This window comes from Prinia subflava, chromosome 2 (assembly GCF_021018805.1).
Source record: "Prinia subflava isolate CZ2003 ecotype Zambia chromosome 2, Cam_Psub_1.2, whole genome shotgun sequence".
Lineage (NCBI taxonomy): Eukaryota > Metazoa > Chordata > Aves > Passeriformes > Cisticolidae > Prinia > Prinia subflava.
In genome coordinates this window covers 108,131,647-108,158,934 of record NC_086248.1, presented here as the reverse complement: position 1 = coordinate 108,158,934, position 27,288 = coordinate 108,131,647, and the positions used below count along the sequence as shown (strand labels likewise).

At 41.3% G+C, this 27,288-nt stretch overlaps 1 long non-coding RNA gene across 1 annotated transcript in view; it reads right to left on the bottom strand.

Annotated features, from left to right (window-relative positions):
- Positions 1 to 21,831, bottom strand: part of LOC134547807 (uncharacterized) — a 40,522-nt gene extending 18,691 nt beyond the window's left edge. The window contains exons 1-4 of the long non-coding RNA XR_010079614.1: positions 19,266 to 21,831; positions 18,119 to 18,250; positions 14,793 to 14,933; positions 12,820 to 12,892 (exon numbers count right to left, since the gene is read on the bottom strand). This is a non-coding gene — a long non-coding RNA (uncharacterized LOC134547807). The remainder of the gene's footprint in view (positions 1 to 12,819; positions 12,893 to 14,792; positions 14,934 to 18,118; positions 18,251 to 19,265) is intronic.
- Positions 21,832 to 27,288: the final 5,457 nt, after the last annotated feature.

Below are 27,288 nucleotides of genomic sequence, written 5' to 3'. Positions count from 1 at the left end.
CCTCTCTTTCAAGCAGCATTTACTGCACTGCACTCAGATTTTGGGAGAGCAACGCTGTGTTTACTGCCAGCCCTTCCGTCTCCACATCTGTCTCTGACCACCTGGACATGACCTGAAGTGGGACGTACTCTTGGGAACTCAGAAAGGTAGGTTTGAATCTCCTTCACCTGAAGGGACTGTTGATCCAGGACTCCTAATTCATCATCACCAAGCGCTCTGATCTGATATTACACACAAGGTGGGTGGCCTGTCCTTTACTGTAACAGCTTTTCCCCTCCTTATGGAAATCAGTATTCCACCATTCAAGGCAGAGGAACAACTAACTTTGAGGCTATCAAACTAGTCAGAATGCAATCTGTTTAACCCAGCCGTGCTGCCTATGCATTTTTACAGGCTTCAAAGTTAGGTACAAACCACAGCAGGAAATAGTATTTTTACCTAACGTACACTATTATAATCAATGCACTTATTTTTTATCACCTTAATCCTTTAAAACAAGCAAACAAACCAAAACCAAATTGCAGGCCCACAAAAGCTTATTTCTGACTCTCAGCTGGACTTAAAATTATCTTACAGAAAATTATGCTGATGGATACTAGCCATTGGTCCTTTTTAGCACAGAAAGTACCTTTCTCACACTGTCATGAAAAATTAACCATATTCTTTGAAAGAAGGAAGGACTTGAATAAGAATCTGCTGCCAATCAGTCATGGGCATTAAGGAACAGCAGCAGCTACTCCTTGAGCTTGAACTCTGTCCATTGGACATTTTTCCCCAGTACCTGCACTGACAGATCTTCACTGGATAATTTATTATCAGAGACTGATGACTGCATTAGCAGCCCTTCACTTTTATTTTTGGATTGTGTGAGCCAGGACACTGCTAATTACGACAAAATAATCAGCTATACAAGAAAACATTGTTACAAAAAAAGTGGATGTGATGGAATGAGGAGCAGAGATGAAATAAATGTGGTGTAACTGGTCAGGGATCAGGTCTTGAAGCATCTTCACATGCAATCACATAATATGTGGAAAAGAGCTGAGGAACTAACTTGACACCAAACAAGAGCTTGCTCCTCAATGTTTCATCTTGTTCTGAAGATGAATTTTGTTGAGTGCTTTCAGGTGGATGTTATCAACAGTCACAGTCTAGAAGATGAAAGATTGCATCAGCAGAACCCTCACAAGAAAATAGGGATCACTATCTAATTAGGATCATCCAGTTGCAGTTCAGACTTCTGTGAAAGGATTTCAGAGGCAATCTGGTGACTCATTCACCAGGACTCCTGTGAGCCGGGGTATTGCTTATCTATCAGGCAACAGGAGTGAAGAACCCCATGATTCACCACAAAACAGGCAATCTTTGCCCTTGGAGAAATCTAAAAAGTAACAGCATGATCAAGCTTCTGCCAGGAATGAGAGACTTTTTAAATCCTGTCTCTGGGCAGAGGATGCAACAAATGATATCCTGAGGCCCTAGTAATCATATTTCTTATGGAAAAATGGACCATTTTCTGACCTGGCCAGTAGACAAAGTTCATGCTTTCCCTTCTCAGTTCTCTTTCAGGCAGAGCAGGCTGCTGTTTAGATAAATATACTTGGAAAAACTGGGTAGAGAGATTGCCATCCAGAGAGAGCTGAGGTTAGGAAGTATTACTTTGTCCATTTTGTAGACTGCCTGTTAGACAGGAAGAAGAGAAGCCTCAGGGAGGAAAAAGTTTAAGCTCTTACTCACAGCTGAAGCCTTGATACCCTTTTGACCCTCCCTGCCTGAAGGTAGGTACTGGCTTAAATGCATTGTTGAATCAGGAACTGACAGAACAAATGACTCATTTAACTCAAGGGAATCTGTGCTACAGCCAGAATTGGAATCCACGTACACAAGTTGTTGGACTGTGAATCAGCAACAAATTTATCCTCTGCCTCTCTGTGGTACTGCAAGAGGGAAACACTTGATGTTTATCTGATTTAACACAAGCCATGCTAAATACTGTACCTAAAATGGAACATATAAATGGTGGATGGGGAAGAGGAGGCAGAGAAACAGGCTGGGAGGGAGAAGAATTAGGGATGACATTTTATGTCTTTTAAAAGTCTGACCTTTTGGAAATACCACTGTGTACGTTTTAAATATTAATAAAGGCAGTAGCTGTTAGGAGGCACAGGGCTGTTGTCAGGGGGTGACCTTTTATTGAAGTAAAAGAAAATTGACAGTTTTATTAGCCATAGACTACTGCAAACAGAAGCTACAGGAAAAAAGCAAGCAAGAAAGCTGTCACTGTAATTAGCTACATTCTGTAAATTAATCTGAGGCTGTGTCTGTGCCTAAACATTGCTGCAGGTCCCTCTGTATCTTAGCCTAGACTCAGCAAACAGCTTGAGAGTTAAAAAGAATGGCATATCCAATTTCAATTCTTTGAAGAGACACTGTTCCTAGAGAAAACAACCATGACACTGGGATCCTCATGACTCTGTGATCATCACTGCTGTGTCCCACTCTATGCACTCCCCTCAGCTCCGAGCAAGGTGAGAATCCTTCTCAAGCATCACCAACAGGCACTAGATCAAGGATCAGACAGCAATATCAGATAGCAATCAGACCTATTTTTGTTTTTCAGGACTAATTCATTAAAAGATGCTTCTTCAAATTACCTAGACTTACTCAGACTAGAATTTTGATACTACATGACTAGGAAAGAAACAACCACTCTGATTCTTCAAACCATTTGGGGTTTTTACTAGAAGTAAGCTGACTTAACTTTTTCTCTTCCTTTTGCTAGCAGTAATCTCAAAGGTTCAACTGTGTGTAATCTAAGGCCAGCTGATACAGCACAGCTTCCAACATCTGAGAAAATTGCTAAATTGTGAGAATGGGCTGTGAAAAACAAATCGAGTAGATCTGTCCAAGGTAAGAAAAGTAAAATCGTAGGCAAAGATAAGGTTGTTCAGATAGGTGAGTTACAAGACCAAGGACTTCAGAGGGAAAAAAAAATTCCCACCAACATGAAAATATTTTCAGCCCCGCAGGGAAAAAAACCCACACCAAAAAGAGACTTGGAAGTTGATGGTACATCATCAAGGACGTTCCAAAGGAGAACAGAGGTCATTCCTTCCCCACCTGACTGCTGACTGCCTAGCCACTTTCTTTTATCCAGGCAAAGAAACAGGTTTATGAAGAGTTAATTCAGACTCTTCAGCTCCTAGTGGGAATGAGGGACTAGAGAAGGAATGAAAAACAAAGGAGAGCCTTGCTTGCCCTTCAGATATCCTTTAGTGACAAACACGGCACTACATAACATTTTTGCACTTCACTACCATTTACTTAAAGTGATAAGATAAGGTCTTTCATACGTTTCAGCTCCATTCAGTGTTTTTTTTTGTTACTTACAGTTCACATCACAGAAAAAGTGGGTTTATAAGCTATGCCTAGTGTAGCCATAGAGGGCAAAATCTGCTCTCCTTTATGTCTCATTCTGCAGAAGATATTTCAATGCACGAGATTTAGAGTTGATGTGCACCCCACACAGCCAGCTGAATCTCCTCTTGAATGTGGGGACACCACTAAGGCTGGTGGGAATGAGGAGGACTTAAAAATAGCGAGCAGCATGGCATTCACTCCAGAGGGAAACAAGTCAGCTTGTCCCAAGTTCCAGCACAAAAAAGACACGGATTTGGTTTAGTGAGTCCAAAGGAGGCCATCGAGATAATCAGAGGGATGGAGCACCTCTGCTATTGGGACTGTTCAGCCTGGAGAAGAGAAGGCCTAGGGGTGACCCAGTTCTGGCCTCCCAGTACCAGGAGGGGCCTATGAGACAATGGGGAGGGACTATTTAAAAGGGCCTGCAGTGACAGGACAAGGGGTGATGACTTCAAATTGGCAGAGGGTAGGTTTAGGTAGGATATTAGGAAAAAATTGTCCCCTATGAGGCTGATGAGGCATTAGGTGCCCAGAGATGTGGCTGTCCCATCCCTGGAAGTGTTCAAAGCCATGCTGGATGGAACTCTGAGCAACCTGGTCTAGTGGAAGGTATCACTGCCCAAGCCAGAGGGGTTGGAATTAGATGATGTTTAAGATCCTTTCCAACCCAAACCATTCCATGGTGATTCATCTCTCAGCAAGGACAAGCACACTCACCACAAACCAGCCTTGCTGGTGTAGGCAGTGCTTGCTGGCTAATCTGGAGATCCTGGGTTTTCCTACTGACAGAGGAGGTTTGACTGACACCAAAGAAAGCTTCAAGCATCAGCTCCTTGTTATCTAAAAGTCTCTCTTACCTTTTCTCTGTAGCCTCCCATGGGCAGCTCCACGCAGCTCTGGCTCTTTCCCTTCTTTCTGCAGTTCCAGCTGGCTCCTTCCTGTCCCCAGCATGGCCACCTCACCCTGTCTGTCCCTCACACAATGTCCCACCCTGTCTGTCCCCAGCACGGCCACCTAACCCTGTCTGTCCCTCACACAATGTCCCACCCTGTCTGTCCCCAGCATGGCCACCTCACCCTGTCTGTCCCTCACACAGTGTCCCACCCTGTCTGTCCCCAGCACGGCCACCTCACCCTGTCTGTCCCTCACACAATGTCCCCTCCTGTCCCTCCCTCCTCACAGCACGGCCAGCAAAGCCCAGCTGACTCCAAGCAGCAAATTCACCTTTATCACCCACAGCGGGGAGGGCAAAGCTGTTCCCTCTCTGTGGTGATTGACACAGCTGCAATAGAGCAGGGGCAAGATTTCCTTCAGCACTGGCTCTGCCCTCCCACATCCTACTGCTCAAACACTACAAATATGCACACAGAAGGATAACTAGAACTTTAGGGAAAAAAAATTAATGGAGGTACAAATTAATTTCCATTCTGTTTTTTTCTTTTTTTTTTTTCTTTTGAAGTTATGTTCTTTAGCTGATAAAACACAAGCTGCATTTGTTTGTAAAAACTGGCAGGATGGGAGAAGGTAAGCCGAAACCAAATATTTATTCTGAATGACAGACTTTAATCAGTTAATTCACATAGAGACATAAACGCGAGCTCGAGAATAAGCTAAAAATATTGTCAGGAAGTCATAGGTAAATCAAATAGGAGAGAAGAGACAGTGAAGTAATTGCAAGGAGATTTACAAGTCTATTGCCTGGAAAAATATTCCAGGTGCTGTTATTCTTTAAAGTACAGGAAGGTACAACAGAATGACAACAGTAAGACAGAAATGCTGTGAAGGCATCTACATCTCTTACTGTTTCGTTCTATTCAGAGGAGCCACATTTCTCCTTCCTCTTTTCTCTTAGTTCTGACAAAGTTGAGGATGCCTTGAGGGCATTTCCGTATTCCAATGTCATGGAACACCCGGGAAAGAGAGACAAGTCACTCAATTGAAACTGAGGGCACAGCCAGTGCAGCCCAAGGAAGGCAGCCCTGGCACCTGGCCCTGCAGTGCAGCTGTTTAACAGCACGCAGAAGGTCACACACCCCTCTGGGACAGGAGCTTCAACTGAAGGCAGAGTTAATCAAGGTAATGCCTTCTGACATCAGTGCAAACCATGCCCCATGACTGTGCTACCCCTTCCTCCTCACACCCCCAGCAGTACCCACACCCAAATGATCCAAAATATGAAGGTTATGCCAGCATTTACACATCTTATATAAGAGAAAAGAAATATGCATTATAAAAAAGACTAATTGCCAGTTTGAAGATGATATGTGGTGATATCACTAAACTTCTGCTGCATGAAATCTGTGTCCTCTCTCAAGGCACAACAGTAATTACTCTAACAGTCACCCAGTTTGCAAAACTCCAGTGTCAATGATAGAGTTATTTAGGGGTGTAAGGGAAAAACAGACTGAAGAGGAAACTGCTATAGTGCGTTTTGCAACAACAGGAATGAAAACCTTTATAAAAACAAGTTGTTAGAGCAAATTTCCTTGATTAAGTTATGGGATCTAAAAAAGAAGGATGCCTCATCCTCAGAGGTCTTGAAGACACCAGTTAGGCTGGGGAAGAGCCTTTGTAGAAGGGATTAAACTTGTTTGAAACAACAGAAATGTATCTGCTCTGAATCAACAAAATGCAGTCTGTCAATAACTAAGACTCCTTACTTTCAACTGTGGGCAGGGAACCTTCTGAGCACCCTGCATCCCAATCTGTATATTTATACTAAAGGAACAATAGCAAAACACAAAATCCTGCTCCTTGATACTGCATTTCCCCTTTGTATCAGGAAAATGATTCAGTTTTGTGGTTTCCAGTCAGAGAGATGCAGGCAATGACCAGAGGACAGAAGTGTAATGGGTAAATCGATTTTTCTCCTTTGCTTTTCAGAAATATTTTGCTTCTCCCCAGTCCCTGGCATTTATAGGTGTCTTGAAGTTGAAAAGCAGATTTCTGCCAAACCACAGGCTAAGGAAACTGCTCGGTGTACATGAAAAGCAAGTTACTCTCCAGGGAAATGGCAAGAGATTGCAGCTTTTTGTCCAGAGATCTAAGAGATGAAACATCAAATACATACGAAACATTCAGATACATCAAAGAGTAAGAAACCCTTATACCCAGTCTATGAGCAGTACCTTTAATGCACTCTTGTCTACAAAATCACTTCCTGTAAATCTATTCATGCCTGTGCAGAGACCCTGCATTAGTCTTTTAAACCACTAAACCCTCCGAATTACTTGGATGATCCAAAGTCAGAAAATTTTACTTCTGTGGTGCTTAGCAGCTGGTGTAAATCAGAATTACAATTTCAATCAAAGGGGAAGCTTAGACCAAAACACATCATCCATCAAAACCATACATGGGATACCTAAGGAGTGTGACAGGAAAATATGGACATGCCTAATGATACACAACAGGAGACCACAATTATCTGCTGAAACAAGATATTCTTTTGGAAAAAGAATGACTGGTACTTATTCACATATCTATTTGTGTTTGCAGCTCAGCACACCAAAAGGCAAAGTAGGGCAAAGGTCTGGGTGGGTTTTTTTCTCTCCCCTGGTTCTGAGGTCTTCCTCACAGTAGAAAAAGAAAGCTTATTTTCTTTAAAAACTAGTATTAAATAGATTTGCACCATAAAGATAATTTTTTTCATGCTGCTGCTTCAGCTAAAATATTATCTGGTCTCAGCAGAAGTGTTAATATTTAAATTATCCATTTTTTTTCCCTCTGAACTCCAAGGAAGTTACATGATACCGAACAACTGTGACAGGGGACAGAAGAAAGCAGTCCAGATAAACAGGAAGAGAGTAGAAAGCTTGAAGATGTGAGAAAGGGAAGGATAAATCTTTTTAGTTATTTTTAAAGAAATCACACAGTTAATATTTAAAGAGCATGTTGCATCTGGAAGGATGTGCAGGTGTTTTGGCATATTCTGGAGATACTAGAAATATCCAGGCCAACATTTTGAAGTCAACACAGGCATTTTGATCAACAGCCTGTTCTGTCTTTGCACACACATTTCCTGAGGGTGTTTCCTACCTCTACCAGAGCATGGCGCAAGCAGCTTGTGCTTGCACCAGGGAGATGAGTGGGGAAAGTGACTTTTTAAAGCATATGTTAAGCTGGGCTGGCTCCATGACAAATAAATTGTATGTTATCTGCTAATGGCAAGGATGAAGAAGAAACAGAGAAGATGCTCAGGTCTGCTGGCTCAAAAAGTTATGGCCAGCTGTTACCAGTCTAAGTTTGTTATTTATTTATTTGACATTACATTTGCTGCCATTCTGTGTCCAGTGAATAAAAGCCTTAAATCCCCAGTGCTTTCAGTACAGCAGCTTTCATGATAAACAAAATTCCCAGTTCTAGCCAGAGAGCAGTTAACAGTTTCTTCTCCCCTAAAACACTGGTCTCCACAGAGGTTAACAGGCCTTGCAATACCCAGCAGAACAACTACTCACTTTCTTTCAGCAGTAGATACTCCTTTAATTTTCTATAGGTTTTTTTTTTTTTTTTTTTTTTTTTTTAATGCAGCACCACCATGTAGTGGTGCTTATATCACAATTCCCTTTGATTAAGTGGAAGAGAGAAAGTCCAGTGACTTGGGCTAGAGATTTTCTGTATGATTGAAGCAATTAGAGTCTGAGGCCCTCATTTTCCTTGATTTTCTTTGAGATAACAACAGGCATACTTCAGCCAGGTCTGTAATTCTTCAAGGCTAAACTGTCTTAAGGTAGTGGTCCCCTTCCCTGACAATTCTGGAAACTGACTGGTATCTTTAAAGTTAAATGAGCAGCTGATGCTTCAGCTCCCAGGGTATAATAGCACTTTGCTACCCTTGAGAATATTAGTTTAGGGACCAAAACACATCCAGACCACACAGTCTTACAGGAATGGGGGTAATTTTTAAACTAGCCTTACAAAGACCAGTCAGTCTCATTAAGACCTACATGAAAGTCTGTGCTTGATTGCAGGTATGCTATTTGGAAATCTTTTTGAGTAGGACTACCCTGGAAAAATGTAGCTCCTTCTGACTGAAAGCTGTTAGACAAATGCATCAGTTTTACCCCTGCAGTGATTTAAACCTCTGCAGAGATAGAATTCTCATTTAAAGATTTTTTTTTTTGCAGCCAGTCTCTGAAGGAGTCTTGGCAGCTTTAGCTTCAAATATCCCAGTTGTGGGTTTGTTTATGTGTAGATGTCTACAGCTCAGCTGGATAGAGTGCAGAGGAGAGTCAGGAAAACAATCAGAGGCCTAGAAAACACAAGCTACAGAACTGGACTTGAAGACCCTCAAGAGAAAGAAATGGTAGTACTTCCAAAACATTCATAGGACAGGAGTCCAGACTGGTGGATCACAGAAGGAAGAGATTTGAATTGTAGCAGAGAAGATCCCTATCCAAAGTCCAAAAGCACATTCCTGCTATCAATTCATTCAGAAACATATCCTTCTTCCTCATTCTTCCACTATTCAACCTCTATAAAAGTACATAGATCTTTCATTATTTTAGCTTTTGTATTTGACTGAAACTTTTTATTGTGGCATGGATGTGATTTCAGACAGATAGTTACAAACTCAAACCTTCATGTCCAGTAAGAATACTGAGAAATCAAATTTTCCCAGAGAGCAAGAAGCAATTCAAACCAAATTTAGAGGAGTAAGCTATAAAGGGGGGCCTTTACGAAGGTAGTTTGGAGGTTCTGATAATTTTTCTTAATTCAAGAAAAGATTAAACAAGACTGAAAAAGCCAAATGTCAAAGGAATGGGGAGTAGGAAAAAGCGGACCCCTATAAGGCTTTCTACTTGATCTCCAGCGCTCCTTGACTTTTTTTTCAAAACAGTATTGCCAGAAACTGATTAAAAACAAGCTGCAAGCTTATGGAGAGTCATTTGTATAAAGATGCAACAAGGGGAAAATCAGAATTAAGCAAGTTCATTTTTTCCTGATGGATAAAGAGGCTGGAGGGAGGCACTCAGCCATCCTGTGCAATCCCAAAGGCACAAAACTTCAAACCAGCTAACTCCTGTGTGATGGTCGCCTCATGAATTAAGAACTGTCTAGAGGCTTCATGTATAAACCTGAACTCTGCTGTTATAAGAAACAGTATCTTCCTTCAGTATAAATAAAACCTACATCTGGATTTTTGAATTCTTTGTTCACACTCCTATGTTATGATTGTTCCCGAGCAGTTTTCTTTTCCCCAGGAAGTGGAAGAAAGTAGCTTAGCTAAGCCAAACAACACTGTTGTATAAGAAGACTGGCTGTCTGTCTCTCTGTCCCAACACTTGATCTTTGGTCTACTAGAACAGAGGGAATGGCGTACACTTTAGAGAGCTCTTGAGGACAGGACTGCATCTATGGAGAGCTGATATACTGGCAAAGCCCAGGCAGAGGGAATGGATCTTTGGTTCCCAGTTCAGTAATAGAGTTAATTTGTTCATATGGAGCTGTGGCAGATTCCAGGCAGCTGCAAATGAGTGGGTGCAGAACAAATTGAAATCTGGGCTAGTGCAGAGCTGCTCTCATGTACACAGCACCTGCTGAAAGGTATGGGAAGATGCTTTTGCATTTGGCTTCTGGGTCAATGGATAAAGCATGCATCTGCCACTATGTGATACATGGGTATTTCCTGTCCCCACTGAGCCCTTTGTCACCCTTTACAAAACAATGAAAATGTTTCTGCTAAGTGTTAGGCTTCTTTGGGCAGTAAACATCATAAATATGTTCTACAATTAGTCACAATCTAATTGCACCTATACGTTAGGTTCCAGTTTTAGTTGTACCACCACAAACTGTAATATAATTATTAACACTTCTGACAAAACATATTTCTGGAGCCTTTATTTACATGAGTGCTGTAGCACCCAAAATTCTCTGTGCCTGCTCTCTGACAGAGTACTGCATTTGGAAATCACGAGTGGGAGTTTAAAATAGGTTCAGCATGCAGCTCACAGTGTTCCCATCTCTGACATCCGTATGTGGTTTGGACAATCTGGAGTATTCTTTGAAAGGCCTCGCTCTATCTTGCAAAATAAAGGTCTACATTTGCTGCTATTAGGCTCTGCAAGTTGCAGAGCTTTAAGATGTCACTAACACAATAAGCAATGATGTTTATAAACAGTCTGATGGCTAAATAGACAGATAGAGGATCAAATATTTGCCACACAAGCAATCAAACAAATGGATAAACACGAAGAAAATGATTATAGAACTATAAATGTTCTATTATTAACCAGCAATCTGCATATCTTCCTCCAATTAATGCCTAGAAAGGAGATGCGAGTCAGTTGAATCTTAATTACTGGCATCACACTTTGTTGATTAGAAATGCAGCAGCAGTCATTGCTTCTCCTCCATTTACACAAGGCCCATAATAATAAGCCAAGGGTTGTCAGTCACTGCTTTCCTGCCAGTAGTTTCTGCTGTGGCAACAGCTTCTGGTGTAAATGCACTCCTCCACTCGTGTCACTCAGCTCAGTAATTGCCTTGCCACTCACATAAAGAAAACAATTTCTGGCTTTGATGGGATTTTGTCGGCTATGTGAAACTGCTCCTGCAATCTCTGCAGCGAGGTGTTAGGTGGGCTACTTCAGTGGATCATAACATGAAACTAATCTTTAAGGAAGCAGGTGGAAAGCGAGAGAGGCTTATATGCTGGTAGGTGCTAGGAAAATGGTGCTTTCCACGTGATCAACACAAGTGAAGTGTTCAATAAGGTGGAACTGAGACAAGAAGAAGAAGAAGGCAGAAACAAAGGGAAGAAAATTGCATTGCCATTTTCATACCATCAAGAATGACTCTTAGCTCAGCACATCTTTCAGAAGCTTTTACAAAGCCACATATACTTATTTCATATGGCATAGATAGCTGACCAGCAGTCTAATTTCAGCTTGCTTCATATTTGGTCCTCCCCACACGCTGCCCCCTTATCACCATCATGTCATCATTCCCAGCCTAGAAGCTGCAGATGCAAAGAGTTTTCCTCTCAGTACGTGACACGCAGCATTCTTCTCACTTCACCTCTTACTCCTCACATTCCTAGAAGGAGGTGTTCAACATTTCACTCTGCTTCTCACCCGAGGTGAGCCCACAGCCCAGCTTCAGGTTTCCCTGGGACACTTGAGGCCCTCCCCAGCTCTTCATGCACTCACAGGCCTCTGCATGACCCCAGCTTGACTTAGGAGAAGGACAGGTGCAAGGACAACCTCTAGGACAGTCAGCAACACCTAACCCTGTCTGCTTGCTATCACAGCCAGAACTTGCAGCAACAGAGACCTTTCTTCTCCCCAGCCCCTTGCCTCCCAGGTGGATTTATACTGAGGTTCTCATGGACAGCTATAAGAAATGTTCAATTTATATCTCTCTCTCTTATGAGGATTCAAAACTTTATCAGAAATACAGTTTGTGAGTAGCAAGTTGAGGACAGAGTAAATGGAAAGATTTACAGAAAAGTGCGTTTCAAGACTCCTTTTGGATGGAAAGCCATATCAAGAATAGGACAAGGAGGCTTAAAATTAAAGGAAAAACGGAACCTTCCTATAGTATCAGCTAGAGAACATCTCCAGTGTTATAATTCAAATTTTCCCTAGCAGGCATAAGGGACATGATGAAACAGCCAAGCTGTCCATGAACAGACACAATAGCTTTGCTTTTACATTTGCAAAAGTGCCAGAGTGAAATATTATGTACAATTTATGCAAATGATTATAATTTACACATTTTTCCACCAGAAAAATAAAGCACAACTTGCTAAAGTTCCAGAAACTGAGGACACCAGAAATACCAGGGAGTATGGGGGCTGACCAACAAACAGGCAAGTTCCAACAGGGGCTTTATTCCAATATCTGATGAGACAAACATAATGAGCAAACCCATCTATTTCAGTTGTTCCAAGTCAAGTTCTGGGTTTGTTTCATATCTGCTGCTTTAATATTGAATATTGCTGTCCCAAGATCCTCTGGCAGAACTAGAATTAACTGTCTTCAGTAAGCTTTCTATTTCTGAGCACTCTCCTGAGAGAGATGAATCATGAAGACCTTAAATGCAGCAGGCTCCTCATCCCTTCGTGGCATTGTCTGTATCTTAAACGCAGCACCAACTTTTAGCCAGTAAAAATATATTAAGGTAATGGGAAAAAGCCCTTTTATTCTTAGCCCAAATGGTTCTATTCAACTGCAGTACAGTTCATCATAGCAATATTAAGATACTTCCAAAACCGCTGTTGCAGTTCAAGGAGGTAAAAAGGACTATTTGCTTCAAGAGGACATCAAATCTAATCTTTTGATTGACTGCAGCACTTTTTTATATAGGAAAACTTGGATACACACAAACCATGGATTTAAGGAAACTAAAACTCACTGGTTCTCCCTCTACCCCAAAAGAAAGCATGGTAACTATTTTTACCTTTAGAAAAGGCAGCTCTTGATCTACATCTTCAGAAATATCCAAAACCTCCAAAGCCATCAGGATTTATACCCTTGTGAATCACAGAATAACACAAAAGTAATATTTAAAGATTAAATTTTTTTCAAACAACACAGAATAAAGAATAAAATTATTCTTTCATGTTTCTAATATTTGGGAAAAAACCCAAATAAACAAAACCAAATTAAAAAGAAAAAAAAGCCCTCCTTGGCAGGTAGCCTGACTTTGTATTGATCACTTCTTGTTCTTCACATATGGTGAAATGTTATTTTTAATGCTGACTACACACTAAATAAAGAGAGAGGTACACACAGGGTATATCCAAAATAACCCAGTGTGGGGCTTTATTTTTTCTCTAAGTGAGATCGCCAGCAGTACCCCAGAGTGGATTTGTGCCCTATTTTTGGTACTTCATATTTCTTTAGCATAGCGTTCCTCAAAACCAATAAATAAACATAAAATCTACAAGTTTAAAATACAATCTAGGCAAAACCAATTCACAAAATACAAGGAACTGTTGAGGCAGAATTTAAAATGTAATCACAAATTTAGGGCAGCTTCCCATACATGCTCCTCTCTTCAAAGTTTTCAATAAATCTCTTACACTCTATTCCCATTTTCTCCAGCTTTCTATTATTTTCCTTATATTTATTTTTCCTTCCAATCAAAAGCCTCTTTCCTTTTTCTTATTTGAAAATTGAAAAAAGAAATAAATTCTATAGAATCACTATGTAGACAGATAAGAAACTACTGCATATTTCAAAGAGCAAGTTTCACACTCAGTATATTGAGAAATGGAATCAAATGTACACATCACTTCTGGAAAAAGCAGAAGAGGCTCCTAGGCAAATTTTTCAAGCTGTAGGGATTTGTCCAGTACCTATTTGTTCTGATGAGCTTATAAAGAAGCAAAACCAAAAACCAAACCACAAAATAATAACCACCATAACTGAAAAGCAGCATCAGTGTGATGTTCTGCATCAGTGTGACCTTCTTTGCACCACTTTTGATTTCACTCTGCATCCACTTTATCGTGCTTGTGCCTTTCAAGTGCACAAAACAGAGCAAGGCCTACTCAAGAAAATAACACATTTGGAACAAAAATTACAATCCCCCCATCCAAATTCTTCACACCTCTATCAGAAAAGGCAAACCATAGGGTCAGGCCAGGAAGAAAACAAAGGCACAAAAAAAAGAAACTCTTCATCAGCATAGTAATAAATGGCAAAACAAGGCAGCAATAAATAAAAACAATGATTACTGCAGGGACTTCAGCCTGCACCTCTCTAAGTGTTTAACCCTTGCTCCCTCTTGAGAACTCAGTTAATCTCCTCCCCTTCGTGCTTTTTCCTGTTCCTGAGGTCCCTCTTTGTTAATCAAATCAGAGCAGGTTGGCTAATTTAGCTCTGACAGCTATTAGTCGCCAGGCAACCTGTGGCACCAGCTTTTACACAAATGTCTGTATTTACTCATTTATCCTTTCACTTCTTTGGGGGGAAGATCATAAAGTCAGCATGCTGCAGATGTGAGGAGAAGGAAGAACCTCTGATAATAGAAGAGAGCTCATCTCTCACACTTAATTAATATCAAATTTATGAATATTCATGCAAGGAACACCTAGGCCAAGAGAGAGAAGGGTGTTTTGGAGAGAAGAAACAAATGCAGCTGCTGATCAGCTTTATAAAGACACACATGAAAGCTGTCACAGCTGTGACTGATAGCAAGAAAAGGTGTTCCATGCATCCCAAAAGCCATTGTTAAGGCCATGTAATACAAACCTTGGAATATCTGCTTGGCAGAGCAAACCATGAAATGACCAGTGTGTAGCAACATGGTCACCTGCGTGGTCACTGTAGAAGTGTCATGAAGCCAAAGGACATAAATGTTGTGCAAGTAGTCTCATGGCATTAATAAAACATCACATAAGGGCTTCTAAATGCAATTCAGCTCACCTTCTAAAGAGCACAGGAACAGTTCAGCCCTTCAGCAACCTTCTTCACAAAGCAGAGCTGTCATGCTTCATGTTAAAGATACCCCATTAGCTTATGTGAACATGCAACACCCACGCCAAGGCTGCAGGGGAGCAGGAGACCCTGAGTGAGCAAAGAAACAGAGATCCTTCAAGCTTTGTTTGCATTCAACAGCAACAAGAAAGCCATTGGGTGTTAAAGATAATGGAAACACCAGGATGACAACCTACTCAGAAATCCAGCCCCATGGAGGGGGAACTTGGCTGAATTGGCCCCTTGACTTTGACAGCTGAGAGGAAAAACCCTAAGTGACAGCTAGAACAAGAGGTTGTTGTTAGAGTCACTGTAGGTTTCCTAAATGTTTGGGGGTTTTTTGCTGTGCCTGTAAGTGCTTCCAAGGCTGTAATCAACAGCTGAATCCTTTGTTGCTACACAATCAATTTGGTTTCTTGAGTTTACATTCTTGTTTGAACTTTCCTGCTGTTGTGTGACCCTGGGGTAGCTCTGGCAAGCTGAGGTGCATAATTTCTCCAGAGGACAACAATGAATAAAAGAAGATCCCACAAAGAATCTGCAGAATATCTCATCAAGAAAAGTGAGTGCTCTGAAGACTGGTGTTAACAAGATACAGGATACTTGGGGAAAAAAAAGTGTATTTTGACACTTTGTATTTTCAGTGACCTGCAAGTAGGGGAAGAGATGGTTTACAATGAGGGAATCCCACAGTGTCGTGTCTTGATGTAAGGAGAACACAGGGCCAGTGATCTGCAAGCTTAGAAGAAAATACGACTTTCATCCAGCAACCTGAATTTTAGAGAATATTTGCATATTTTCTAGCTCTTCAGGCTGCACTGACAGTACTCTGTGTGTCAGTTTTGAGAGTTGCCTGATTATTAGCAGCTGTACCTGATTACGTGCCAATTAATACAGGAACTCCCACAGTTTTAATATGAAGCTGCTGTTCATTTTTATCTATGACTTCATGAAAAATCTATTAATCATCCCATGCTAATAAAGTCATTTATTATGGTTATTAGGCTGTTATAAATCCCAGGCAACTTTGACAGATCTTACTATTTTAGGTAGTGGATTTATAAGAAATATTTGGCAAATCATTTGGAGGAACAAAATGTCCTGTTTCTAAGCCATACACCCCCAGAAGCACCAGCTACTTGTGTCTCCTTCTCCAGTGTGCTACACAAAATGTCACCAGGCTCTCTGTTTTCTTACATGTCCATCCTGATGGACACTAATAACCACAGACATGCATGACTGTACTGACTGGGACCCAATTCCAGAGACAGATGGATCAGCCACAGGGAGGGAAGGCCTGGGGCTGCCTCCAGGTCACATGAGGTGACCAGAAACTGCAGCCCTTGGCAAGGCAGGACACCTTGTTTCCAACACCAGGCAGCCACCATGGCCACTTCTGAGATTCACTCCAATAACTTTTCCAGGAGACACCTTCTGCAAGCCCCAGCAGGTCCCTGCTCCTGCCTGCACTTGGAGCAAAACAAAACCAAACCCTTTGGCTGAGTTTTTCAAAAGCTCCTTAAGAGGCTTGTGATTGGGATGTAGCTTGGGTCAGCCTGCTTTTTGAAACTCTTCTTGTCTGTAGTGGATTTTGTGTAAAACATTAATGTCTAAATATTCTGAGAATTAATGCTTTCTGATTTATTGTGATTGCATAATACAAGGAGAAATAACACCTAGAAATTACCACTGATTTACAATTTTAAACTATTTATTCTCAGCCAGCTGGCTTGTGATATGAGCTGCTCTGTATTTAAAAGCACAGCTTTCTCCCTTGCTTGTCTTGGTTTGGGTGACTTTTATGGTGTTTCTCTGCAAAGCTCTTTTACCAGGGCAGTGATTTGCAGTTCACATAAGCCACCAGGCTCCTGCATTATGACCTTATGTTATAGATAATACAATTTAAGATGCTGATTACCGAATGGTTCTGTGAAATAGGATGGAAACTTTTGCTGGTCTGTGAGGCTGTTCTGCCTCTCTTGAAGCATAAATGAGTTTATTTTGTCATCTCCTGAAGATCAGCCATATCCTCTGCAGCACACACACGATGTATTTCCTGCTAATCCTATGGTTATTAATCTGCCTTGTGGTAGCAGCCATGGCTCAGAAGCCAAGCAGAGAAAAACAAGGTTTGAACTTCATCCAGACATGCAAGGTGTTTGTTTTTACAGGTGACACACCCATGGCTGGCTGGTTCTACATGTGGCATTATTCAATGAAGTACAGAAAACAGCCAGACCAAACGATTCAAAAATAATAACCTTTTTGCAATATGCACTATCTCTACAAGTGAATATATTAGTGCTATTAATAATAGCCTGACATTAATGCAAAGCTGTGCTGTCACCTGCCACAGAACAGCGGCTGTGTGTATGACTCCACTGGTTATTACATTACAAGGATGCCTGGAGCCTTATGCTGACATTAAGTGAAGCAAGCATGGCATTTAATGCATTTAGCTAAGTAAAAAAAAAATATTTAAATCATACCTGTAATTTAATATATGCATGTTCTTCACCGTGGCAATTACCCACAAGTCCACAAAGAACAGACGGGGCTTGAGGCTACAGGCAGTTTATTCAGGATTATTCTTACGGATGATAGCACTTCATGGTTTCCAAAACAAGCTTGTTCATTACATTGCTTTCTGCTAACTGTATTAATGCAAGATGCCCCGTTCTAGTATTTCTGAGGAGGTCTTTGAACCATGAAAAATACCAGAAAACTGAAACAAGAGTGATTTAAACATCATAGATAAAGCAAATATGCAAAAAGTGCATTTTGTTCTGGTGCTGTCTGCAGTCCTTTAATCAAGGAAAACATTTGTACAGCCAGGAATGAATGAAAGGGAGCTGAAGGGGAAAAAACCCATTCAGAATTATTAACCCAATTTTCCAGCCTAATCTTTAGCACAAAGTAAAAGCATACAACCATCACCTCATAATAATCTGTGGACTCAGTTATTCTCACTTAGGTAGGGTTGCAGAAGTTTATGCTCCCAGAAATTTATGCCTGTTGAATTTCTCTAAATCTACAGCCTTCCAGAAGTCTCTTCCAGATTTCTGAATAGACTATCCAGTTGGATCACCCTCAGCAATTAGCAAACAGATCCTTTGTCAGCATAGGCCAAGTCCCAGTTTCAGGTCACCATGTTTCTGACACACAAGACATCTGAAATGTTGAGTTGAAGTGCAGAATTTACAAATTTAAGATTCCAATGGCCCTTTTTTTTTTGTTTGTTTATGTCTCAAAAGGTTAATCAGTAAGGAACTTACTCTGTCATTCTCGGGTCAGTTCTGAGTTTCTTCAGGTCAAGACAGCTGCTTTCCAGGGGCCATGCCAGCAGTTTGTTCAGTATGCCGAGGAGATAAGGGAGTGGGTCACGAACATCATCAGAAACACCACATCTGTTTAAACATAATTGTCACCACAATCTCATTGCCATTGGCTTTTCCTATGCAGTAGTGTAGAACTCATAAAACTGTTCTTAAATATTGACCCATTTTATTTGCCTAGCTATAGGCTAATTCATTTTATTCTAAAATAATCAATAATGTCTTTACCTGGCAAAACACTTCCTCAAACATTTTCTAACCAGCCAGTGTAAAACCAATTTTGAAAAGTTTGTTTTCTTCATTAGAGATCTAAATTGGTTTGTTTATTTAGAAAAAACACACAAAAAAGTATGGACATATCTAGCAAGAGAGATTCTCAGAGATTGTGCTTTTTGAAATTGTAGCCGTAATGGCTCAGGATCGTTCCGCTGAGATACATTTATGCTGCTAAAGAAATTCTTGGAATGAAAAGCTCTGCTCTTTCAAAAATGTTTGGATTTCATTTTGGAAGTGAGATCAAAATATTTTGCCTCAGGATAAGTAAACTGGTATTGCAATATTCGGTTTGTGAGACAGAGTCAAAATATTAGCATCATTATAGTGATAACATGCAATTCTGACAAAACCCCTCAGCCTGTAGAGGAATTTCCCACAGGTCACTGCAAGGATTCAGTAACATAAGCCAGGATAAAGTGTTTCAGCGTGGCTCTGCAAACAGAAATTAATTTCTATATGAAAAAGTTTAAATTACTTCACTTCAGCTTAAAGTCCTGAAAGGCTGTATTTGGACACTTCCATTTGAAGAGGTTCTTTGGACTTTTGTTCTGGATTTAACTTTTGTTCTATGTGAATTTATTTTCAATATTATTATTTATTTTATAATCTTCCACAGTAAAATAAATACTGAATTTTTAGGATTTATAGTATCTGAATATGGTTGTCATAATCCAGTAAACTAGACTGCTTTAAACATAGAATTAGCTAATTTGTCTGTCTCAAATACATATTCACACAGCTTTAACAAGACTTAAGGGATGAAGGCTAACGTTTTGTTATTAGAGGAGAAAAAAAAAGCCTATTGTTTTACCTTGCAAGGGTCTTCCAGTTTCTAAACAACACTGTATTCTACAAAAGCTTCATAGCCTAGTATTTATTTCCATTTCTTGAAAGATACGTGACCAGAAAGATGAACGTGTTGCTCTCCCTGCTGTACCCTCACTGAGGTGAGAGGGGCTGTTCTGTCAGTGCTTTGAACTTCCTTTTTGGCAGATAACAGACTCTGCTAATAAAAATAACACGTTCAAAGACATGGTTAAGGCCTGTGCTTAGGCTGTGTGAGAAGTTTTTACTTCAGCAACTTCAGTTTTTACATAGCAACTCACTGCTATGAACACCCAGGGAAAGCAGGGAGAGGGAATAACACCGCTCTCTCCAAACTGCCACACCAAACCCCTCAGTAAAGCTGGTGCCATCACCTGGGATTCTTAGTTACTGAACTCTAGAAAAAGCCACAGCATGCAAAAAAAAAAAAAAAAAAAAAAAAATTCCTGCTTTACTATGTAAAGACACGACCCACATGGGTGGTGAGGGCTCTAGAGAGGGCAAGGCACCGTGAGGCGCCATGAGGGGAGGTGGTGGCCATTTTCTGGAGGCCCTGCAGGGCATGGCTGCTCCCCATCCCTCCCTCCCTCTGCCCTCCCTGCTTCCTTCCCACTGCCAGCTCCCGTAGCCCAGGGGCAACGCCAGGAGGAGAAATAGCTCAGACAGCTGACAAAACCCTCCTCCTCCAGGCTGGGACCAGGGCGGCCGTGCTGAGGAGAGGCAGCCACGGGGGCTGGCCACTGTCACCTCAGGCTGACAAGGGAATGCCAAAACTGCAAAAGAGGGTGAGGAGATTTAGTTGTCTGACCTGGGGCATCCTGAAAGTGCAGCGCAGCCATGCCCTGAGGAAACAGCTTTATAAACACCCTCTCGGATCAGGACATTTGAAATTTAGGCAATCACAAAGAAAAATTGGAATAAAAACAGCTGCTGAGGCCCAGCATCCCAGGAAACATGTCCCTCCATGGATGTCTTATCCACTCCAAGAGTACCCCAGAATACAGTGCTGGGCCTGCCCACAAAGGGAAATCTCTGGGAGTCAATCCAAAATAGACAAAGTTTTCATTTTAAGGGAGGTCAGCTAGATTTCATTTCAATTCTTTTCTATATGTTCTGATCCAGAATGAAAGCTACCATTATTTACTTTATGCCATTCCACTCTGACTCATTTCCTAAGCTACAGCCATTGAAATGCAGAATAAGAATACGGCAAATTATAATTGATAGCATCAAACAATAGAGCAGGGGCAGATATATTCCACAGATTTCTTCTATAAATTTTGGGGTTTCTTTTCTTTTTTTTTTTTTTTTCTTGTAAAATTTTATTTTAAACACCAGTACAACATTTAATTTCCATGCTTCCCAACGCATCTTTCCCTATTATTCTACTAATAGGCTTTGCCACTCTGGTTTTGTCTCCCCCATCCACCCAGCATGATTGATGCTCCAGAAGGATTTTTACCAGTCTCACACTAATATTGCTGGTACCAGCAACAGCCTCATCATTTACCCTGCACTGAAAGATGGGAAAAGCTCAGCCCTGGGTAAGTTTTCTGGCTCCTCACTGTAATAACTAGTGCCACTAACACAATAAAATTTTATATCATTTTTATTGCATCCCTCCTAGAGAATTATAGGCAGAGCAGTGCCTTGCAGAGCAGATGTGTGAAGCTGCAGACAGAACTGCATCTGTTTCCTTTTGCCACAAATTGTTTTGTATAGATCCCTGTTGACTAGGAAATTTAACATACTGTCGCTGTACATCACATTTGTAATAAAATCATTGTTAAACAAACACATTACCCCCTTCTACTCTCCTCCTCCTTTTCTTTTTCTAATAACAAACTGACTTTATTTTCTCTCCATCTCCTTCCTCCTCACTCCCCAAAATAGATTTTTCTTTTGGCTCCAGTTTTACTTGGACCTGGGCCAACTCCAGAAGTTTGATGTCAGCTTTTACAGCAGTCCTGAGAGTACAGGGAAGGTGGGGAAATGTCAGTAAGAATATGCTGCTTCCCACTAAATCAAAATATATTTGTCACTGTATTTCCTGATGGGGCCTTTTTTTTTTTACCCAAACCCTGCTTTTTGTGAGCAGAAGAGAATTAAGTCACCATCCAGATCCAGATATGGAACTGAAAAGAAAAGCTGTCTCTGAGCTGCAGAAAGTTGCCTGCAGCATTTAATCTCCAGGCTGGGGTGATGCCCTGCTTTAGCTGCAGCTGCGAGTGCTTTGCAACCTCATCCTTCCCTGGGTCACTGCAGCTACTCCAGCTTTTGGGCTGTGGAATAAACCAGCTCCTGGTTGCTGATAAACACAGAAAGCAGAGGCCTCTGAGAGCGCATTGCCATTTGAAAGGAAAAAAAACCCTAATTTTGCTTGTATTCCTACAAGAGGGAGAGTGGTACGTCGATGTAACAGAAATTCTCCAATGTATCTTTGGGAAATACACGTTTTCTGAAGGATGGGGCCACGCCAGCTGCAGGAAAGCCAGACTGCCTGCACCATCTCACACGGACACGAGCAAAGCCATCCAGGACTGCTCGGGGCCGTGCCTGTACATCATTCCCCAAACCAGCCATTCTCCCAGAGAACTATCTGAGTTCAGTGCCAAGCTGGGAACACAGCTGACACAGACAATAATGAGGGGAAGCTGATGGGATTATGACTGAAAATCACAACAGTAATGAAAATGACAGAAGGAGTCACAAGCCCTTTAAGGGGTTCTGCCTTATTTGCATTTTCTTATGTTGCTTGGAAAACTTAATGAAGTTTATCTTCTGTCATTAAGATAAACCAGCTCTGTGGTGGTGCTGTCAGAGCTTCACTAATTAAAAGTCAGCCTCCAAGTGCTTAAAGCTTGTCTACACTTGAAAATTAATTCAGTTTGAGGTAGCGTATACATTTAATTTGCAGCAGTTATATTACCTAAATTAGGATATCTGCTTTGTAGGCAGAGTTCCCCTGAATTTAGCTCAAATTGAAACTGAGCGTTTGTTCTTTGCCTTATCCTGAACCAAGAGATCTGTGTATAAGGAAGGATTCGGGGATACCTCTTGCTAAGTATCCCTGTGCACAGGCAAGACTTAGGATAGCTGATCCACAGCACTTTCCTTTCTGAATGCTTCTCCTTGCCTTGAGCCCCATCAGATGAGGTAAGGCTGCAAGCAACAGATGATGCATGGCTGCAAACAACGTGCTAAATTGATATAGTTATCAAATTTGAATGGACCCTTAGTGCTTATGCAAGGCAGCTATTACAGCATAAAGATTAAATAAGAGAACTTAAACCTGAACTAAAACCTTAAAAAAAACCCCAAAAATATTTTCTCAGTATTCTTATAAACAAGAAAGTCTGGAATAGAGAAAAAGTACTATGAACATCTGGGATCACTTTTGTTTATGTGCATTGTATGAGTACAATCATCAACCAATCTAAGAAATTAATAGAAAATGAACACTAGGTAATATAAAAAGAATTCTGTTACCATCAGGGGTGTTTTTCCAATTAAATTCTAAGAGCTTACAACATCCAAGATACCTGGAAATTTCAGAACACCTAAAGAGCACAGAGCAAAGTTCTGAGCCCTCCTTCTTTCAAATCCTGCTCTCTCAGATACATGTTCAAGACTGAAAGTTTTTCTAACGTTTGCTGGTAGAATAGATCCAAGACAAAGGCTAGAGAGGACATGGACCAATGCAGCATCCACAGCTTGACCCTCATCTTCTAATCTGGATGATGTACAGAGGGTAGAAAGATGCTGTTTGAAAGGGAAAGGCTGTCCCCACTCAGAGGAATCTAAGTGGGGGAAAATAAATGCTGTTTCAGGTGCTCTTTTTCAGATCTCTTTGTAGAGCTCACAGAGCATAATGTAGCTTCAGGTTGGTCTTTAGGCATTTGGCAATTCCAGACAGGAAAACAAATCAAATTGGGAGTTTTATTCAAGCGCCTAAATGAAGACTCATTCATCACCTTTCTAAGGAAAATGATCACAGTGCTTCCCTCACCTATTTTAAGCAGAGATTTTGGAGAATATTGAAGGAAAATGGTAGATGGACAGTTATGTCTAGCAAAGTGTATTTATCATATGAAAAAAAACCAATTTGGTAGTCGTTCCAAGGATGTCTGACTCTTCAGCTTCACCCGCCTGACCAGCTGAAAATAACATCATTTTCCCTCTTCTAGGTGGAAGGGAAAGGAAAGGGATTTTCCTTGCTGTGAAATACAAAACTCTTTAATCAACATCTGCTCTCTACATGATTTTAGCTGATTTTCTATTTGGTGCCATCTATATTTGGTGGGAGTCCTCCCTATCAACTTTAGGATTTTTTGTTAGATGTCTGCAATGGATCCCCCCTGAGCAACTAACTGATGATTCCAACAATGTCACCTTCCTACGACAAAAATGGGAACCTCTGCTCCAGCAGGACACTGGTAAAACAAGAGCTGCCCTCCACTCAGTTATTCTTTTCTCCCAAATAATAAGAAATGGCTCAGGTTGTTCCAAAAGATGTTTAGATTGGCTTTTAGGAAAACTTTCTTAATTGAAAGGATTGTCAAGTACTGGAACAGGCCACCCAGGGAAGAGGCTGTCACTATCTTGGAGGTATTTAAGAGACATGTAGATGTGGTGCTGACGTGTTGGTTTTGTGGTAAGTTTGGCAGTGCTGGGTTTATGGTTGGACATAAAGATCTTAGAGGTATTTTCCAACCTAAATGATTCTGTAATTAAGATGAAATATTCTCAAAGAGAGATATTGAATGCTAATACACGAAGTCCTAGAAATATCACAATAAGACAACATCCAGCTATCCCATTATTTTCTTTTTTTTGTCTCTCCCTTCATTTTCTTGTTTTTCTCATAGAAGATGTTTTTTTACCCTGGATGGTCTGGGATGGACAGTGCCTGAGGTCACTGTGGCCCTGGCACTGCAGCACTGCTGGGCCTCTGACGATTTGCTGGACCCCTAGGAAAGGATATCATCCTTCTGTGAAGCTAAGAAATCTCAAGCAATGATTGTCCTTCCTCAAAATACAGCCACAAAAGCTTCCCATGTTGTGAAATGAACTGGGGGGAGGAACACCAAATACTGATCTCCAGAGGAAAAATATTCAGGAGGACTCCTGCATTCTCCAGTACACGTGAGGACACGTGTACATGGGCACATGTGCAAACACTCAGAACAGGACCAGGCACTGGATTCCAACAAAACCTGAAGGACAATAGAGGATTGGCAATTGGCAGTGGTCCTCCAGCTGGGATGAAGTATTTCTCCTGCTGGTATCCAACCGCTTGCTTGAAAATGAAACGCTTGGCAGTAGAAATGCGCCACAGCTGGAAAACATGAACGAGTCAAAGCAAATAAACAATCCCAAAATTAGGTTTAAACCAGAGAACAAAAATCAAACGTCATTTGAAAGCGTACTAAAATTGGCTGGTGTCTGAGAGAGCATTTAGTGGCTCAGCACTTCTATGCTGCACTTCAGAAACTAAAGAGAGAAACAGAGAAACAGTCTTAGATGAAGCAATAAATAATGGACACTTTCAACACATAATTTGCATTTGAATTAACTAGGCTGGCTAAATTAATTCATCCATTATGAAAGGAAAATTTTACTGTCTATATTTTCAGGCTCCCCAGTGTGCTAAGTTAAATGAGCATTGAGGCAGGGACTACCGGTTTCCTAGAAATTGCTACTAAATTACTTTGCTCCCAGTTATTATCTAGTTTACACATTTTGGAAGCTTAATGCTGATAAAAACAATTGTCCCAGGGCCTTATCTTTTCTCTGCTGTTTGGATTGTGAGGGTGAACAGCTACAGCAGCACTTGGGGGTAATCCAAGCCTCACTCAGGTTTTTGTCTGAAACATTTTTCAGGCCTCCCACCACAGAAGGGTTAAATCACATATACAAGGTTATTCTGAATTCAACATAAATTTAACATTTTTTGAGGCTGAGGGGTGATTTCTTTGCAACATTACTTGAATTGCTTCCCTGAGAAAATTTCAGATGACCTTAAAATAGATAGTTGCTGCAATATATTGACAATAGGTTATTAATTATATGGCTTAGAGCATCAAGAACTAACTGGAGGAAGACATAAGCTTGGAGACATATGAAATAATCAATAATAAACAATCATTGTTCTTAATAATGCATTGTGTTTGCAACTACAGACACAAGATATATTTTCATGAACTACACCATCAGGATTTTCAAAACCATGCTCAAAAATTCCAAAAGCATTTGAAGAAAGGGGAAGGAGAAATTGTCATCTCCCCACTACAAACAAAGAGTGGCAAGGGAGGAAACCTGCTGGTAACTCAAACCACGTTCAGGGTAGGGTCACACCCCTCTGCCCACTCCATGTCAGGAGAGATACACCACAGTAACCTCCAAGTGCACCCCAGGCTTCCCAAGGGACACATGGCGGGCTAAGGGAGAGGATCTGAGCAGCAAGGCTTTGACAGGAGCACGGTTCACCAGCAAAACCTATTTAAATTACTGACACTTCTGCCAGTGTCTGGAAAAATCTTGTTCTGTTGGGGAACAGGAACAAGCAAGTGATGGATGGGCACCTGGCAGCACTGCCCTTTGCTAGCAAAGCTTTGAACACCACCTCTGGAGTCAGAGATGAGAGAGGAGCTTTACCACACAGCTCAATTCAGACAGCCAGGTCAGGACAGGATGGGTTTTAGCAGGATAGTGACACTCTCCCAAAACAGCTATGTTGCAAAGCAGAAGATGTGCCTGTTGCTCACAGTTTTCCAAGGGTTGTGTCCCACATCCTGGTCTGCCTTCCCCCAGAGAAACGTAACACATTCCAGCATCACTATCTTTTTCCTCAAGTATTTTTTGTAATGGAGGAAAAATCATAGCAGTCCTTGCTGTGCCAGAGCATTTCTCCATCAACCCATAGTTTCCTCACTCAACCATAACAGTGGTGTGAGAAGAAGGGAGAAAGAAAACAGAAAGGCAAAAAATCAATGCTACACTCTTTGCAATGGCACTGTGAACCCCTATCCAGAGAGCTCCAGCATCAAAAACAAAGAGCTAGAAACATTTACACTCTTTCTTTTGATTGCCATGATGAAACAAGCTGAATTAACTGTTGACTACTAAAGGTACTTGAATATTTTCCACTCTCCTTCCTCACTGTCTACTGATTTCCTCTGTGCAGAAAGCAAACCACATTGCAGCAGAAGGCTGCACTGTTACATGCTGCAGCAGCCCTCTTTTTAGAGGGTAGAAATGAGTCAAGACACAGACTTCTTGTTTATCACAGCATGAAAAGGGTCCTGGTTTATTCCTCTTCACAGCTCAGCCATCCTGACTCCAACCATTCCCTGACTCTGGCTGCAGCAGCTCCTGCTGCAGGTTTCCCTTGCAGCCTCTGACTGCTGCTTATTCCCTGCTGAACTCTGACTGCAGGGATCAGTGTGCAGCTGTGACTGCAGCTTTTACCCAGCCAGACTGTGACTGCAGGGATCAGTGTGCAGCTGTGACTGCAGCTTTTACCCAGCCAGCCTGTGGCTGCAGGGATCAGTGTGCAGCTGACTGCAGCTTTTACCCAGCCAGACTGTGACTGCAGGTTCCAGCAACAGGCTCTGACTGCACACCCACACTGACCTCACAGAAGTGAGTCTCTCTCCTCAGGATCCTTCTTCTTCACAATGCTCTCCTTCCCTCTTCCTCAAGGTTCCTCCTCCTCCTCCATGATTCTCCTCCCCAACTAACCCAGTCCCCTTTATCACGGTTATCTTTACTGGATATAGCTGTGACTCATCAGGAGTGAGGCTGTATTGGGTAATTAACACAGCTGTTACTTACCAAGTACTTACAGGTCACCTGTATTCCCTTCTCCTACCATTACAGAGTCCAAAGGGACTGTCTCCTTCCATCTGTTTACACACTGAGAAGATGCAATCAGGCTTTGTGACAATCTGTCCTTGCTGCCTTTTTCACTTCAGTCCCAAAGTCTGTATATACATTTCTTCAGCATT